The sequence below is a fragment of the Manis pentadactyla genome, chromosome 14, assembly GCF_030020395.1.
Source record: "Manis pentadactyla isolate mManPen7 chromosome 14, mManPen7.hap1, whole genome shotgun sequence".
In the NCBI taxonomy this organism is placed as follows: Eukaryota; Metazoa; Chordata; class Mammalia; order Pholidota; family Manidae; genus Manis; species Manis pentadactyla.
This window is the reverse complement of record NC_080032.1, coordinates 51,918,083-51,931,953: the sequence shown is the minus strand read 5'-3', so window position 1 is coordinate 51,931,953 and position 13,871 is coordinate 51,918,083. Positions and strand designations below refer to the sequence as shown.

Below are 13,871 nucleotides of genomic sequence, written 5' to 3'. Positions count from 1 at the left end.
GTTAGGCTGTTCCATAGCAATATCACCACATTAGTAGCTAATGGACTCAGTTGCCTTATCCTAAATATTTGTTATAATTTGAATGACTCATTAGTTCTCTTTTTTTCCTTTGTCTCTTCCCTCAAACACATATATGCTTCTCTAATTTTATCATAATATTAACCCTGGCTTGAGAGCAACAACGTATTTTCTTATAAAACAAAGTACATGAGGTCCCTTCACATACATTAGGGTTCCACAGAGATTTCATAAATTCAAGGTATCACAAGTTGGCTAGTTACCTGTCAGTGCATTATTTCATTTCTTTATGTACCTTCATTTTACTGTTGAAGAAAATGAAATTGATCAAGTAATTTTTAAAACTGTTTTCAGTTCTAACTCATTATGAGTTTAAGCACAAATGGAACATTCTCCAGAACAGATGAAATCTTAGATCATAAAACAAATTTTAACAAATTTAAGAAGATTGGAATCCTATCAAATACCTTTTCTGACCTCAATGGAAAGAAACTGGTAATCTACATCAGAAGGAATGCAAGAGAATTAAACAACATACTCTTGAGCAAACAATGGTCAAAGAAAAAATCAAGAGATCAAATGAAGTAATTAGAAAATCTCAAGACAAACAAAAGAGAAAGTACAACATAAATAAATTTAAGGGATTTATTAAGGCAAAAGTCATACTAAGAAGGAAATTTATAGCGGTAAACACTTAGCTTAAAAAGAAAGATTTCAACCTAACTCTACACCTGAAGGAACTAGGAAAAAAACCAACAAACTAAGCTCAAAGTTAGCAGAAGGAAGGAAATAATATAAATTCAAGCAGAAATAAACAGAGAATAGAAAAAAAATCAAAACTAATTAAGAGTTAACTAGTTAAAATATAAAATTGAAAGCTTTACTTGAACTGAGGAAAACAGAAATACAAGAGGATACATTAAAACTATGCCATAGGAGGAGGAAAGAAGGATTAAGAGACTCCTATAAGAAATTACACAGAAACAAATTGGGCAACCTATAATAAATGGAAAATTCCTAGAAACACACAACCTACCAAGACTCAGTCATGAATAGGAAAAGAAAGCAGACCTGTTAACTAGTAAGGAGACTGAATCAGTAATCAAAACCTCCCAACAAAGAAAAGTCAAGGATCAGATGGCTTTACTGGTGAATTCTACCAAACATTTAAGAACTAATGCTAATCCTTTCCAAAAAATTGAAGAGGAAGGAATACTTCCAAACTCATTTTAGAAGGCCAGCACTATTACCTTGATATCAAAACCAGACAAAGACACTGAGAGATCAATATTCCTGAGGAACATAATTACAAAAAACCCTCAACAAAATACTAACAAACCAAATTCAACAGCACATTAAATGGATCACACACCATAACCAACTGGGACTCATCTCTGGCATGCAATCATGGTTTATCATACAAATATCAATTAATGTGACACATGACATCAACACAATGATTTTAAAAAACCACACATGCTCAACAGATATAGAAAAAATATTACACAAAACTCAACACCCTTTCATGACAAAAACTCACAAGAAACTAGGAATATAAGAAAATTACCTTAATACAGGCCATATATTAAAAATCCACAAATTCAATGGTAAAAGACTGAAAGATTTTTTCTCTAAGATCAGGTACATAGCAAGGACGCTCATATTCATCACAGCTGATCTTGAACAATTTGTGGGTTAAGGCATACTGAACTCCCAATGCAATAAAAAATCCATATGTAAATTCTGACTTCCCAAAAACTTAACTACTAATAGTCTACCATTGACCAGAAGCATTAATGATAACATGGTCGATTAACACATATTTTGTATATGTGTAATATACTGTTTTCATAACAATAAAATAAGCTATAAAAAAGAAAGTGTTTCTCCAAATCCTCACAAATCTCCAAAAGCTTTTCCATTATTTTTATTCAAAATAAAAAAACTATGTGTAAGTGGACCCGCACAGTTCAAACCCACATTGTTCAACGGTCAACTGTACCTCTATTTAACACAGTACTGGAATTCCTAGCCCAACTATTAGGCAAGAAAAAGAAATAAATGCCATCCATTCAGAAAGGAAGAAGTAAAACTATGTTTGCAGATTACATGGTCTAATACACAAAATTCTTAGGACTCTACACACAAAAAACCTTTTAGGAATAATTAGTGAATCCAGTAAAGGTGGAGGATACACAATCAACCTAAAATCAGCTGTGTTTCTGCACATAAGAATGAAGTATCCCAAAGGGAAATTGAGAAAACAACCTCAATTTCAACAGCATCTTTAATAATACTTAGGAATAAACTTAACTAAGGAGGCAAAAGACTTTTACGCCGGAAATTACAGAACACAGGTGGAAGATACTGGAAAGATATCCTATGTTCACAGATATCTATAAAAGGAAAAAAAAAAGGGAAAGATACAGGAAAGGGAAATAACAAAGAAAGAACTGATGAACATCACACAGCAGTAAAAAGAAGGGAGGCGATTTAGAATGGAAGTGGGAAAATTATCTTGAGTTATGAAGACCGCATTTTTTCCTCTGAAGCAGGAAAGGTTGATGTGGTAAGTCAGTAAGTAGAAAAAAAGGATATAGTTGAAAAGGAGTAATAGTGAATATTTAGCTGTTGAAAGTAATGGGCCAGGGATCTCAGGTGGATAACAAAATTACAGAAGTGAAGGCAGTCTCAGTCCATGAGACTAGTTGGAGGATGTGGTCAATGGAGTACATGGTTAGAGCCAAATGGAGAGGATCACTTGTGTGGAGGTTGTTAAATTGTGAAGTATGATGTTCATAATGTCATCTACAAATAAATGAAATCACCTGGATGACTGAGACAACTCTGATCCAGGTATAGTAGTGGAGAGGTGAGATTTGACAGACAATAACGAGAAATAAAAGGGTCACTTTGCCAGATGGCATGTGCTTCAAAAGAAGGAAGGTTTTTATAAGAAGGTAGACCAGTAACATTTTAATAGCTGTAATAATGGAAGACTAGCAGAATGCTGACTCTGTTCCCCTTCCCAACACACACATACATACAGAGAGACAGAGAGAGAGAGAGAGAGAGAGAGAGAGAGAGAGAGAGAGGAATCCCCAAGATATACTCACTATGAGTAAAGAAGAGTTACCACTTGAGAAGACCACTACAGAAGCACAAATGTATGAAAACAATGAGTTTCAGTAAAGACAGAAGAAGGAATGGGCTTTCTGGAAAGAGTAGACGCATGAATTCTATATGAGAACTTAAGATCTAAATCAACATTTAAATGACCATTTTCAGACTTGAGTCTTGAGAGAAATTCTTCCTTCCTTCCAAAATTATGCAAGCAAAAAATTTTAAAAACGGTAGTTTTCTAGAATATTCCCAATATGCCAAAACTAGGGGAACAGGGAGGGAAAACTATTCTGTTGTCAAGTATGTAGTACTGTATTTAAGCAATAGTTTTTAAAGTTAATTTTTTTCATTATTTTGATAACTTAGAGAAGTAGTTAGAAATTAAGCAGAAGTATTCATCATTCAGACTAGGCTGAAGACCAGACAGAACTAGAATTTTCTAAGCTGTTTAATTTTCAAATGTCCTATTTGATCTGTCTCTTATTAGTATATTTGGCTAGGATTTAAGTTAACCAGCAGCATTTCTGGCATATCATTTATGTATTACAAGGCCTAGGATAAACATTTTGCTGAAATATAATTACATTATTATTTGCATAATTAATTATTTCAAGAACTGTATTAAACGTAGGCCCAATACTACAAATTACTAGAGTATAAAATTTTTATTTTGAACAGACTGAATTTCTGCTTTTTTAAATAAGATTGAGGAAAAGTTATGTGCAATTCATAATGGTTTCTACAACATGGTGACAATGGGGTAAATACAGCATCAAATTACTATACTTTAAAAGCTGAAGAGAGGGAATTTTCTATTTAAAAATAAGTTGCTATGGTTACTCAATATTTAACTTTATAAGCACTAATTACATGAGATGTCCAAGGAATTCCCACAAGTGCAGTAAGATCAGTAGCATTTAGAGGTACACTAGTTATTTCACACACAAATTGGGACTGTATATGCCACTTCAATTTCAAAAGAACTATCGTCTGGGAAATGATTCACATCTTTTTAACAGTAAAAGGGTGGAAACAAAAGTACTGAACATTGTAACTATTTTAAAATCTAAGTGATGACTCAGACAATTTAGAACATTTTTCATATTCTTTCATTCCTTTATTAAAGAATGCTATCTAAAATTTTACATAGCAGTTTCTATTGTTGAAAGAAGGAATGGGTGTTTCTAATGTGCTTCAGGCATGAAATTGTTCTGCACAGATTTTAATGTCCTTGATAAACTTGTAAGAAGCCATGCTTATAACTTAATGCTACTTTAGACTAAAAGAATATCAATTCCCTGAGATGTAGTCAATTTTCAATATCTTAAAGGAGAAGAAGGGATCCTTCTCAGAATTGTAACTAGCTCATTCTTGACTATTAAATCTGCTATCAGTTACAGCATTATAGTCACAGAGGAAAATTAAGTTTACTCTAAATTATTTCCATCTTTTCACAGACCGTACTTTGTCAATTCTGATTCCTTTCATATGTCACTTTATTTATCCACATTGTTCCTTACTCTTGGCCTAAAGAAAACTTCTGTGTCTCCTCAACAAGACGTTACTCCATTGTTTACTTTCACTGTACTACAATCTGACTTCCATACTCAGTATGAATTTGCTCTATCTCAACTCATTTAAAATTGCTTTAAGATCACCAATGATAACTTATTGCAAAGATCTTCATTTTTCTCAACTACCTGTAATACTGGATATCAATGACCTTTATTAAGCTTTCTTCTTGTTACTTCCACAAAATTTTCACTTATTTTTATAAACCTTTTTTGGGCCCATTTCACTTGGCTTTCCTTGCAACACCTATACTTAAATACTGCCTTTCTTTCTTTCTTTTTTTATTTTATTTTGGTATCATTCATCTACAATCACATGAAGAACATTGTGTTTACTAGGCTCCCACCTTCACCAAGTCCCCCCCACATACCCCTTCATAGTCACTGTCCATCAGCGTAATAAGATGCTGTAAAATCACTACTTGTCTTCTCTCTGCTGTAGAGCCCACCCCGTACTCGACCCCCACACTATACATGCTAATTGTAATGACCCCTTTCTATTTCCCCACCCTTATCCCTCCCTTCACACCCATCCTCCCCAGTCCCTCTTTCCCTTTGGTAACTGTTAGTCCATTCTTGGGTTCTGTGACTCTGCTGCTGTTTTGTTCCTTCAGTTTTTGCTTGGTTCTTATACTCCACATATGAGTGAAATCATTTGGTATTTGTCTTTCTCCGCTTGGCTTATTTCACTGAGCATAATATCCTCTAGCTCCATCCATGTTGTTGCAAATGGTAGGATGTGTTTTCTTCTTATGGCTGAATAATATTCCATTGTGTATATGTACCACCTCTTCTTTATCCATTCATCTACTGATGGACACTTAGGTTGCTTCCATTTCTTGGCTATTGTAAATAGTGCTGCAATAAACAGAGGGGTGCATCTGTCTTTTTCAAACTGGGCTGCTGCATTCTTAGGGTAAATTCCTGGAAGTGGAATTCCTGGGTCAAATGGTATTTCTATTTTAAGCATTTTGAGGAACCACCATACTGCTTTCCACAATGGTTGAACTAATTTACATTACCACCAACAGTGTAGGAGGGTTCCCCATTCTCCACAACCTTGCCAACATTTGTTGTTGATTGTCTTTTGGATGGTGGCCATCCTTACTGGTGTGAGGTGATATCTCATTGTGTTTTTAATTTGCATTTCTCTGATGACAAGCGATATGGAGCATCTTTTCATGTGTCTGTTGGCCATCTGAATTTCTTCTTTAGTGAACTGTCTATTCAGCTCCTCTGCCCATTTTTAAATTGGATTATTTGCATTTTGTTTGTTGAGGTGTGTGAGCTCTATATATTTTGGATGTCAACCCTTCATCGCATCTGTAATTTATGAATATATTCTCCCATACTGTAGGATGCCTTTTTGTTCTATTGATGGCGTCCTTTGCTGTACAGAAGCTTTTCAACTTGATATATCCCACTTGTTCATTTTTGCTTTTGTTTCCCTTTCCTGGGGAGATACGTTCATAAACATTAAACATCATGTTTATGTCTAAGAGATTTTTGCCTATGGTTTTTTCTAAGAGTTTTATGGTTTCATGACTTACATTCAGGTCTTTGATCCACTTTGAATTTACTTTTGTGTATGCGGTTAGACAGTGATCCAGTTTCATTCTCTTACATGTAGCTGTCCAGTTTTGCCAGCACCATCTGTTGAAGAGACTGTCATTTCCCCATTGTATGTCCATGGCTCCTTTATCATATATTAATTGACCATATATGTTTGGGTTAATGTTTGGAGTCTCTATTCTGTTCCACTGGTCTGTGGCTCTGCTCTTGTGCCAGTACCAAATTGTCTTGATTATTGTGGCTTTGTAGTAGAGCTTGAAGTTAGGGAGCGAGATCCCCCCCTGTTTATTCTTCCTTCTCAGGATTGCTTTGGCTGTTCGGGATCTTTGGTGGTTCCATATGAATTTTTGAACTATTTGTTACAGTTCATTGAAGAATGCTGTTGGTAATTTGATACAGATTGCATCAAATCTGTATATTGCTTTGGGCAGGATGGCCATTTTGACGATATTAATCCTTCCTAGCCACGAGCATGGGATGAGTTTCCATTTGTTAGTGTCCTCTTTAATTTCTCTCAAGAGTGTCTTGCAGTTTTCAGGGTATAGATCTTTCACTTCCTTGGTTAGGTTTATTCCTAGGTATTTTAATCTTTCTGATGCTATTGTGAATGGAATTGTTTTCCTGATTTCTCTTTCTATTAGTTCATTGTTAGGGTATAGGAAAGCCACAGATTTCTGTGTGTTAATTTTGTATCCTGCAACTTTGCTGAATTGGGATATTAGTTCTAGTAGTTTTGGGGTGGAGTCTTTAGGGTTTTTTATGTACAATATCATGTCATCTGCAAATAGTGACAGTTTAACTTCTTCTTTACCAATCTGAATTCCTTGCATTTCTTTGTTTTGTCTAATTGCCGTGGCTAGGACCTCCAGTACTATGTTGAATAACAGAGGGGAGAGTGGGCATCCCTGTCTTGTTCCCAATCTCAGAGGAAAAGCTTTCTGCCTCTTGCTGTTCAGTATGATGTTAGTTGTAGGTTTATCATATATGGCCTTTATTATGTTGAGGTACTTGCCCTCTATACCCATTTTGTTGAGAGTTTTTATCATGAATGGATGTTGAATTTTGTCGAATGCTTTTTCAGCATCTGTGGAGATGATCATGTGGTTTTTGTCTTTCTTTTTGTTGATGTGGTGGATGATGCTGATGGATTTTCGAATGTTGTACCATCCTTGCATCCCTGGGATGAATCCCACTTGGTCATGGTGTATGATCCTTTTGATGTACTTTTAAATTCGGTTTGCTAATATTTTGTTGAGTATTTTTGCATCTACGTTCATCAGGGATATTGGTGTGTAGTTTTCTTTTCTGGTGGGGTCTTTGCCTGGTTTTGGTATTAGGGTGATGCTGGCTTCACAGAATGAATTTGGGGGTATTCCCTCCTTTTCTATATTTTGGGAAACTTTAAGAAGAATGGGTATTATGTCTTCTCTGTATGTCTGATAAAATTCTGAGGTAAATCCATCTGGCCTGGGGGTTTTGTTCTTGGGTAGTTTTTTGAATACTGCTTCAATTTTGTTGCTGGTAATTGGTCTGTTTAGATTTTCTGTTTCTTTCTGGGTCAGTCTTGGAAGGTTGTATTTTTCTAGGAAGTTGTCCATTTCTCCTAGGTTTTCCAGCTTGCTAGCACATACGTTTTCATAGTATTCTGTAATAGTTCTTTGTATTTCTGTGGGGTCCATTGTGATTTTTCCATTCTCGTTTCTGATTCTGTTGATGTGTGTTGATTCTCTTTTTCTCTTAATAAGTTTGGCTAGAGGCTTATCTATTTTGTTTATTTTCTCAAAGATCCAGCTCTTGGTTTCACTGATTTTTTTCTATTGTTTCATTCTTCTCAATTTTATTTATTTCATCTCTGATCTTTATTATGTCCCTCCTTCTGCTGACCTTAGGACTCATTTGTTCTTCTTCCAATTTCGATAACTGTGACATTAGACTATTCATTTGGAATTTTTCTTCTTTCTTTGAATATGCCTGGATTGCTGTATACTTTCCTCTTAAGACAGCTTTCGCTGAGTCTCACAGAAGTTGGGGCTTTGTGTTCTCATTTGTTTCCATATATTGCTGGATCTCCATTTTAATTTGGTCATTGATCCATTGATTATTTAGGAGCATGTTGTTAAGCCTCCATGTGTTTGTGAGCCTTTTTGCTTTCTTTGTACAATTTATTTCTAGTTTTATGCCTTTGTGGTCTGAAAAGTTGGTTGATAGGATTTCAATCTTTTTGAATTTACTGAGGCTCTTTTTGTGGCCTATTCTGGAGAATGTTTCATGTGCACTTGAGAAGAATGTATATCCTGTTGCTTTTGGATGTAGAGTTCTACAGATGTCTATTAGGTCCATCTGTTCTAGTGTGTTGTTCGGTGCCTCTGTATCCTAACTTAATTTCTTTCTGGTGGATCTGTCCTTTGGAGTGAGTGGTGTATTGAAGTCGCCCAAACTGAATGCATTGCATTCTATTTCCTCCTTTAAATCTGTTAGTATTTGTTTCACATATGCTGTGCTCCTGTGTTGAGTACATATATATTTATAATGGTTATATCCTCTTGTTGGACTGACCCCTTTATCATTATGTAATGTCCTTCTTTATCTCGTTACTTTCTTTGTTTTGAAGTTTATTTCGTCTGATACTAGTACTGCAACACCTGCTTTTTTCTCCCTATTGTTTGCATGAAATATCTTTTTCCATCCCTTGACTTTTAATCTGTGCATGTCTTTGGGTTTGAGGTGAATTTCTTGTAAGCAGCATATAGATGGGTCTGGCTTTTTATCCATTCTATTACTCTGTGTCTTTTGATTGATGCATTCAGTCCATTTACATTTAGGGTGATTATTGAAAGATATGTACTTATTGCCATTGCAGGCTTAAAGTTTGTGGTTACCAAAGGTTCAAGGTTAGCTTGTTTACTATCTTACTGTCTAACTTAACTCACTTATTGAGCTATTATAAACACTATCTGATTATTCTTTGTTTCTCTCCCTTCTTATTCCTCCTCCTCCATTCTTCATATGTTGGGTGTTTTGTTCTGTGCTCTTTTTAGGAGTGTTCCTATCTAGAGCAGTCCCTCTAAAATACCCTGTAGAGGTGGTTTGTGGGAGGCAAATTCCCTCAACTTTTGCTTGTCTGGGAATTGTTTAATCCCTCCTTCATATTTAAATGATAATCATGCTGGATACAGTATCCTTGGTTCAAGGCCCTTCTGTTTCATTGCATTAAATACATCATGCCATTCTCTTCTGGCCTGTAAGGTTTCTATTGAGAAGTCTGATGATAGCCTGATGGGTTTTCCTTTGTAGCTGACCTTTTTCCTCTCTCTGTCTGCCTTTAATACTCTGTCGTTGTCCTTAAGCTTTGCCATTTTAATTATTATGTGTCTTGGTGTTGCCCTCTTTGGGTCCCTTCTGTTGGGAGTTCTGTGTGCTTCCATGGTCTGAGCAACTATTTCCTCCCCCAGTTTGGGGAAGTTTTCAGCAATTATTTCTTCAAAGACACTTTCTATCCCTTTTTCTCTCTCTTCTTCTTCTGGTACCCCTATAATGCAGATATTGTTCCTTTAGGATTGGTCACACAGTTCTCTTAATATTGGTTCATTCCTGCAGATCCTTTTGTCTCTCTCTGCATCAGCTTCTATGCGTTCCTGTTCTCTGGTTTCTATTCCATTAATGGCCTCTTGCATCCCGTGCATTCTGCTTTTAAGTCCTTCCAGAGATTGTTTTATTTCTGTAGTCTCCCTCTGTACTTGTTCCTTTAGCTCTTGTATATTTCTCTGCAAATCCATCAGCATGTTTATGATTTTTATTTTGAATTATTTTTCAGGGAGACTGGTTAGGTCTATCTCCGTAGGTCCTCTCTCAGGGGTTATCTGGACTATTTTGGATTGGACTAAATTCTTCTGCCTTTTCATGATGATAGCGGTGGCTGTAGGCAGGTAGCGGGTGTGTCAGCTAGGAGAAGAAAGTCCTTTCCTGCTTGCTGGACGCCTTGCCCTTGTCCGCTGCCTGTGTCGGTTACCTGCACTCCTGGAGCAGCCACCAGCTTAATCCCCTAAGCTGCTGTGGGTGGGGTCTCCATCAGAGCAGCGTAGAGCCCTGTGAGGAGTGGCAGGCACGCCGGGCGCACTCCCCCGCGAACGTGGCACCCCTGCTGGGTAGCTGTGTGCTGGCAGCGGCCATTGGGTCTGGCCCGGGCGGTTGTGCGTCGGGCTGGGATTCTGGGCGGCTGCTGGGGGCGTGGCTGCTCCTGGGCTGCTCCTCTGCCACCAGTGCTGGCTCCTGCAGGCCGCACTCAGGCCCGTCTGGCGCCACCACAGGTGCGCACGGGCCTTTCCCGTGCCCCTCTGGTGCTACCGCCACTGGCACATGTGGGCCTCTCCTGGGCTGCTTGGTCGCTGCCGCCGCAGGCGCACACGGGCCTCTCCCGGGCCCCTCTGGCGCTGTGGCCATCATGCGTGGGCTGCTCGGTTGCCGCCGCGGCAGGCTCGCGCAAGTCGCTCCCACTCTCCTCTAGCACTGTCGCCCCTGGTGTGCGCTGCCGCTCTCCCACTACTGGGCCGGTGTGTCAGAGTCCGTGCCAGTTGGGGGAATGACTGGCAGGCTGCTTATTGCTGTGAGGAGCTTCAGAGCTGTGCTGCTGCCCAGGGGCTCAGGGCGCCTAAAGTTCCCCGGGATTCCCAGCTGCTGGCTAAGTGTGCTGGGACGACTTCGTCCAGCTGTGGGGTCCCTGTCTCTTTAAGACTTGCAAAAAGCACTTGCTTTTCTTTTGTCTCAGGGGCACCAGTTGCGGGGACCTGCCCACAGGTTTTGCTTTTCTGTTTCTCTAATATCCAGCACCCCGTGCACCGTGTGTCTGCGCTCCAGGTGCAGATTTCTAGAGCTGGTTGTTTAACAGTCCTGGGCTTTCACTCCCTCCCCGTTTTGACTCCTTTCTTCCCACCGGGTTCTGGGGTGGGGGGGCATTTGGGTCCCGCCGGGCTGCGGCTTATATCTTACCCCCTTCGTGTGATGTTGAGTTCTCACAGATGCAGATGTAGCCTGGCTCCTGTACTGTATCCACTGGTGTCTCTTTTAGGAATAGTTGTATTTATCGTATTTTCACAAATATATATGTTTTTCGGAGATTTCCACTGACCTACTCACGCCGCCATCTTGGCTCCACCTCCTGCCTTTCTTTTTTAGGCTCACTTTTCTTCCTCCTGGTCTACTGTCTTGTCCTGGACAATCTCATCTGTTTCTATGATAGCAGCCATCACCTGTGTGAACTTCCAAGTCTTTATTTTCAGTCCTAACCTCCAGACAAAACTTTCACATGTTCAATTGGCCATTTTACCTGCACATTTCCTATTATTTCAGACTCAGCATGACAAAATTCACCTTATCATCTCTAGTCCACTCACCTAAAGTATTCTCTTTCTAAAATTCGCAGGTAGCCTAATAGTAATGGTATCATCATATGCACAGTAGCCCAGAACACAAAAGAATGGTCTAGATGCCTTCCCTTCCTTCATCTCCCATTTCTACTTAGTCATCAGAGTCCTATGCACTTACCTAAAATCTTCCTAAGCTCTCTTCCCTCACAGTGATCTAGTTCACACCTACTTCAGTCCTTACCTGAGTTAAAACCTCCTCCTAACTGGTTTCTCAACTTTTGGCTCTCCTTTCTCCAGTTCTGTCCATCCTCATAGCAGATAAAGGTTCTTTTATAAGAATCCCTTCCTTTAAGGAGTTCATGTGGTCCAGAGATATACAAGAGACCCAGGACTGGCCAGAGTGCCACCTACTACTACCCACATGTTTAGTTCAGGGGTGAACATATGATGTAAGTCAGCTAGGGTCTTCCTCAGGACTTTGCTTTCCTGCTGAGGCTATCAGGAAAGATACTGTTTTTCCTTTGGGGATTGTAAATAAGGACAATGTTAAGCTAAAGTTCCAGAAGAACAGAAAAACAGGACAAATTTAAAAGGATGGAGGGTGATGAGGAATCTACTGTCATCAAGTCCTGGATTTAGCTCTGCTTGATCATCCCTGATGCCTGGCCAATAAATTTCCATTTGCATTCAAGCCACTCTGAGTTGGGATTTCTGTTATTTTTCACTATGAATCCTGATTAACAATTTTCTATACCGCAAGTATAGAGAACTTTTTGCATAGAATGTGCTCTTCCTACCTGCTTATCCATAGAAGAGCCAGGCATTGAATGCAGACCAAAGAGGTTGAGTCCTCCAATTTGCTGGGATATACCAGTCTCTAAATTATACCCCAAAGCTAAATTTAAGATGCTTGTTTTTATATAAGTAACCCTTCAAAGAACAGAAAATGAAATAACGACAGACTAGATTGGAGAAAGAAGGCCTCAGAGAAAGGTGTTTATAGAGACACTGATATTCCAGAGTCTGTACTCACTGTGCCTTTAAAAACATAAGTGAAAAGAAAGCTTTATTACATGAGATTATTGTTTCCTTATATTGGGATCTCCAAAATCTTGTTACACTTCCAAATAAACTCTACAGACCTAAGTACTCATTCAACCAGGTTAACTGCCAAAAATATATTTGGTAACTAATAAAAAGAATTTGCATGTAATATTTATGATAATAAAAGGCTTCAATGAAAGGCGTTAGGATAACTACTGGATAGGAGAAAACAACGAAATGACCATCAAGGACTATTTTAAAACATAAGCTATCTGCATTTTTAAAAAATTACAAATTATGAAACTGCTTTATTTAGATGTCATTAAAGTTATAGTATCACCTAAAAAATCAAAATATCGTGTTTCCAAGGTGGTGGACTGAAGATTATATTCGAACACACGGTCAGGGACAGCTAGCTCTAAACCATTTCATATACAAGGATTCAGCTTTTAAGAAATAATTAAATTGCTTATTATATCACAAATGACGATTGTTTCACTAGTTTTAATTTCTCCATATGATCTTTATGATGAACTTTAAAATAATTCATGTAAATTTATGAAGTTGGAGAAACTGATGCTAAAGCACCACCCAGTGGTAAAAGTTGAAAATTACAACGTATTCAATGATTATACAGCAAAAGTTGAATTTATGACCTGTATGGTCTCCAACACATTACCAGGAAAGAAAAAATTAACAGTCTGTAAGATGTTGATGGTATCTGCTATTTGTTACCATTTTCCCAATCAAATTTACTCCTTACTATCTTTTCTAAATTTGACATTTTTTTTTCTGTCTTGCCTGCCATTACTCAAATGCCTGACTGCATTAGGATAGGATTATTGCAAGAGTCACCCAAAGCCTTTATTGAGTCACAGGTTAGAAAAAGGCTGATAAAGAAAAGAAATAAGGTGTGTGACGGGGTTAATTTCCAATGTAATTCCAGCCAGCAAGAGCTATCCACCCAGATAACAACAAATGAGAGGCATCCTTTTTTTTTTTTAAATGATTATTTGGTAGATAATCCTGAATGGACAGGTAAAGACTCACAATTGGTTAATTTATACATAATTCAGTATTTATAAAGAAGTATGAATCTTTAATGTAATGGATTTTATTCCAATCTGAAGACTACAAGCTAATATGCTTTCCCAATAATGTGCTCCCATCATACCACCAG

General features: G+C 38.0%; 1 protein-coding gene across 4 annotated transcripts in view; it reads right to left on the bottom strand.

The window, feature by feature from the left end:
• The window catches only part of ANKRD28 (ankyrin repeat domain 28), a 223,431-nt gene that overhangs the window by 151,225 nt on the left and 58,335 nt on the right, over positions 1 to 13,871 (bottom strand). The window lies entirely within an intron of this gene.